At 63.4% G+C, this 5,000-nt stretch overlaps 1 non-coding gene across 1 annotated transcript; it reads left to right on the top strand.

Annotated features, from left to right (window-relative positions):
• The first annotated feature begins 3,793 nt into the window (after positions 1 to 3,793).
• On the top strand, positions 3,794 to 3,912 carry LOC142009946 (5S ribosomal RNA). Its single transcript, XR_012644703.1, has one exon. It is a non-coding gene; the product is annotated as a 5S ribosomal RNA (ribosomal RNA).
• The last annotated feature ends 1,088 nt before the right edge of the window (positions 3,913 to 5,000 follow it).

Here is a 5,000-nt window from a genome sequence, read left to right on the forward strand (position 1 = left end):
CGGACTTAGAAATTTTTTCTCTGCCGCCTGGGACCGGGGTTGACCTGTTGTCCCTGCCGGACTTAGAAATTTTTTCTCTCCAGCCTGGGACCGGGGTTGAGCTGTTGTCCCTGCCGGACTTAGAAATTTTTTCTCTCCCGCCCGGTACCGGGGTTGACCTGTTGTCCCTGCCGGACTTTGAAATTTTTTCTCTGCCGCCTGGGACCGGGGTTGACCTGTTGTCCCTGCCGGACTTAGAAATTTTTTCTCTCCAGCCTGGGACCGGGGTTGAGCTGTTGTCCCTGCCGGACTTAGAAATTTTTTCTCTCCCGCCCGGTACCGGGGTTGACCTGTTGTCCCTGCCGGACTTTGAAATTTTTTCTCTGCCGCCTGGGACCGGGGTTGACCTGTTGTCCCTGCCGGACTTAGAAAATTTTTCTCTGCCGCCTGGGACCGGGGTTGACCTGTTGTCCCTGCCGGACTTGGAGCCCGAGGAGGGGATCGGCCACCAGGTCAACCTCCGCTGAAAGCGGCCACGGTTTACCTGGTGCCCGGGGAGCGAATCGGACACCAGGTCAACCTCAGCTGAAGCGGCCGGGGTTGACCTGCTGTCCCTGCCGGACTTAGAAAATTTTTCTCTCCAGCCTGGGACCGGGGTTGACCTGTTGTCCCTGCCGGACTTAGAAATTTTTTCTCTCCCCGCCTGGGACCGGGGTTGACCTGCTGTCCCTGCCGGACTTGGAGCCCGAGGAGGGAATCGGCCACCAGGTCAACCTCCGCTGAAAGCGGCCACGGTTTACCTGGTGCCCGGGGAGCGAATCGGACACCAGGTCAACCTCTGCTAAAGCGCCCGAGGTTGACCTGGTGCCCGGGGAGCGAATCTGACACCAGGTCAACCTCTGCTAAAGCGCCAGAGGTTGACCTGGTGCCCGGGGAGCGAATCGGACACCAGGTCAACCTCAGCTGAAGCGGCCGGGGTTGACCTGCTGTCCCTGCCGGACTTAGAAAATTTTTCTCTCCCGCCTGGGACCGGGGTTGACCTGTTGTCCCTGCCGGACTTGGAGCCCGAGGAGGGAATCGGCCACAAGGTCAACCTCCGCTGAAAGCGGCCACGGTTTACCTGGTGCCCGGGGAGCGAATCGGACACCAGGTCAACCTCTGCTAAAGCGCCCGAGGTTGACCTGGTGCCCGGGGAGCGAATCTGACACCAGGTCAACCTCTGCTAAAGCGCCAGAGGTTGACCTGGTGCCCGGGGAGCGAATCGGACACCAGGTCAACCTCAGCTGAAGCGGCCGGGGTTGACCTGCTGTCCCTGCCGGACTTAGAAAATTTTTCTCTCCAGCCTGGGACCGGGGTTGACCTGTTGTCCCTGCCGGACTTAGAAAATTTTTCCCTCCCGCCTGGGACCGGGGTTGACCTGTTGTCCCTGCCGGACTTAGAAAATTTTTCTCTCCCGCCTGGGACCGGGGTTGACCTGTTGTCCCTGCCGGACTTAGAAAATTTTTCTCTCCCGCCTGGGACCGGGGTTGACCTGTTGTCCCTGCCGGACTTGGAGCCCGAGGAGGGGATCGGCCACCAGGTCAACCTCCGCTGAAAGCGGCCACGGTTTACCTGGTGCCCGGGGAGCGAATCGGACACCAGGTCAACCTCTGCTAAAGCGGCCGGGGTTGACCTGCTGTCCCTGCCGGACTTGGAGCCCGAGGAGGAGATCGGCCACCAGGTCAACCTCCGCTGAAAGCGGCCACGGTTTACCTGGTGCCCGGGGACCGAATCGGACACCAGGTCAACCTCCGCTGAAGCGGCCGGGGTTGACCTGCTGTCCCTGCCGGACTTAAAAAATTTTTCTCTCCCCGCCCGGAACCGGGGTTGACCTGTTGTCCCTGCCGGACTTAGAAAATTTTTCTCTCCCCGCCCGGAACCGGGGTTGACCTGTTGTCCCTGCCGGACTTGGAAAATTTTTCTCTCCCGCTCGGAACCGGGGTTGACCTGTTGTCCCTGAAGGACTTAGAAATTTTTTCTCTCCGCGCCTGGGACCGGGGTTGACCTGCTGTCCCTGCCGGACTTGGAGCCCCAGGAGGGGATCGGCCACCAGGTCAACCTCCGCTGAAAGCGTCCACGGTTTACCTGGTGCCCGGGGAACGAATCGGACACCAGGTCAACCTCTGCTAAAGCGCCCGAGGTTGACCTGCTGCCCGGGGAGCGAATCTGACACCAGGTCAACCTCTGCTAAAGCGCCCGAGGTTGACCTGGTGCCCGGGGAGCGAATCGGACACCAGGTCAACCTCTGCTACGGCGGCCGGGGTTGACCTGCTGTCCCTGCCGGACTTAGAAAATTTTTCTCTCCCCGCCCGGAACCGGGGTTGACCTGTTGTCCCTGCCGGACTTGGAGCCCGAGGAGGGGATCGGCCACCAGGTCAACCTCCGCTGAAAGCGGCCACGGTTTACCTGGTGCCCGGGGAGCGAATCGGACACCAGGTCAACCTCTGCTAAAGCGGCCGGGGTTGACCTGCTGTCCCTGCCGGACTTGGAGCCCGAGGAGGGGATCGGCCACCAGGTCAACCTCCGCTGAAAGCGGCCACGGTTTACCTGGTGCCCGGGGAGCGAATCGGACACCAGGTCAACCTCTGCTAAAGCGGCCGGGGTTCACCTGCTGTCCCTGCCGGACTTGGAGCCCGAGGAGGGGATCGGCCACCAGGTCAACCTCCGCTGAAAGCGGCCACGGTTTACCTGGTGCCCGGGGAGTGAATCGGACACCAGGTCAACCTCTGCTAAAGCGCCCGAGGTTGACCTGCTGCCCGGGGAGCGAATCTGACACCAGGTCAACCTCTGCTAAGGCGCCCGAGGTTGACCTGGTGCCCGGGGAGCGAATCGGACACCAGGTCAACCTCCGCTAAAGCGCCCGAGGTTGACCTGGTGCCCGGGGAGCGAATCGGACACCAGGTCAACCTCTGCTACGGCGGCCGGGGTTGACCTGCTGTCCCTGCCGGACTTAGAAAATTTTTCTCTCCCCGCCCGGAACGGGGGTTGACCTGTTGTCCCTGCCGGACTTGGAGCCCGAGGAGGGGATCGGCCACCAGGTCAACCTCCGCTCAAAGCGGCCACGGTTTACCTGGTGCCCGGGGAGCGAATCGGACACCAGGTCAACCTCTGCTAAAGCGGCCGGGGTTGACCTGCTGTCCCTGCCGGACTTGGAGCCCGAGGAGGGGATCGGCCACCAGGTCAACCTCCGCTGAAAGCGGCCACGGTTTGCCTGGTGCCCGGGGAGCGAATCGGACACCAGGTCAACCTCTGCTAAAGCGGCCAGGGTTGACCTGCTGTCCCTGCCGGACTTGGAGCCCGAGGAGGGGATCGGCCACCAGGTCAACCTCCGCTGAAAGCGGGCACGGTTTACCTGGTGCCCGGGGAGCGAATCGGACACCAGGTCAACCTCCGCTAAAGCGCCCGAGGTTGACCTGGTGCCCGGGGAGCGAATCGGACACCAGATCAACCTCTGCTACGGCGGCCGGGGTTGACCTGCTGTCCCTGCCGGACTTGGAAAATTTCTCTCCCCGCCTCGGACCGGGGTTGACCTGCTGTCCCTGCCGGACTTAGAACATTTTTCTCTCCCCGCCCCGGCCCGGGGGTTAACCTCGGGGCGCACAGCTTCCCGGGTCTGACGTGCACGTCCTGTCACCTCCCGGGCCCGGCGTCCTCGTCCTCCCTTCCCCTTGGGCCGGCTCGGAGGAAGTTTTCCCTCGGCCCGGCCTCCGGGTTAATTGTTTGGGCCGGGCTGACTGAGGCCAGGCTGCTGACGCTAAAGCCCGGGGAGGCGGGGGCCTACGGCCATACCGGACCGAATGCCCCCGATCTCGTCCGATCTCGGAAGGTAAACCGTCCCGGGCCTGGCTAGTACCTGGATGGGTGACCGCCTGGGAATCCCAGGTGCCGTAGGCAGCTTTTGGCCCCAGCGGGGGTAGAGCGGGGCGTGCGTCTGCCGTGCGGGAGCAGGGAAGCCGTGAGGCCAAGGCGGCGCGACGGTCCTGGGGGGCGCTGAGGCCTTTCCCTCTGCCTGCCTGCGTGTCGGGGGCGGGGGGGCTGGCGAGGAAGCTTAGGCCCTCACCCGGTGCGGTGCGATGGCTTGGGTCGGGTCGGGGAGAGGGAAGAAAGCGTGTGTGGAGCGTTGGTGGGGCAGGTGTGTGTGTGGGAGTGCTGGGTGGGGCAGGCCGTTGAGGCGGTGGCGGTGGTGGTGTTTTTGGTGGGAGTGAGTTGGAGTCAGGTGGGTGTGGGGTCCCCCCCGGGGGGTGGATGGTCTGAGGGTTAAGGCTTGGAACGTGCGTCTTGGGGGACCGTGGGTGGAGGTTGTTGAGAGCGGGGAAGGCCCTGGGTCTCGGTTGTGGACTATTAAGCCCGGTGGAGGGGGACCGTGGGTGGAGGTTGTTGAGAGCGGGGAAGGCCCTGGGTCTCGGTTGTGGACTATTAAGCCCGGTGGAGGGGGACCGTGGGTGGAGGTTGTTGAGAGCGGGGAAGGCCCTGGGTCTCGGTTGTGGACTATTAAGCCCGGTGGAGGGGGACCGTGGGTGGAGGTTGTTGAGAGCGGGGAAGGCCCTGGGTCTCGGTTGTGGACTATTAAGCCCGGTGGAGGGGGACCGTGGGTGGAGGTTGTTGAGAGCGGGGAAGGCCCTGGGTCTCGGTTGTGGACTATTAAGCCCGGTGGAGGTGTTGCGTACGGTGGATGTAAGGGGGAGGGCGTATGAAGTGACCGAGGAGTGGGCAAGGAAACGGGGGGAAAAATTTGGAGGCGAAGGCGGCCGAAAAAGGGTGCGGTTGACCTGGTGCCCGGGGAGCGAATGGGCCACCAGGTCAACCCCCGCTGAAAGCAGCGGAGGTTGACCTGGTGCCCGGGGAGCGAATCGGCCACCAGGTCAACCCCCGCTGAAAGCACCGGAGGTTGACCTGGTGCCCGGGGAGCGAATCGGCCACCAGGTCAACCCCCGCTGAAAGAAGCGGAGGTTGACCTGGTGCCCGGGGAGGGAATCGGCCAC

The sequence above is a fragment of the Carettochelys insculpta genome, chromosome 2 (genome assembly GCF_033958435.1).
Source record: "Carettochelys insculpta isolate YL-2023 chromosome 2, ASM3395843v1, whole genome shotgun sequence".
Taxonomy (NCBI): domain Eukaryota; kingdom Metazoa; phylum Chordata; order Testudines; family Carettochelyidae; genus Carettochelys; species Carettochelys insculpta.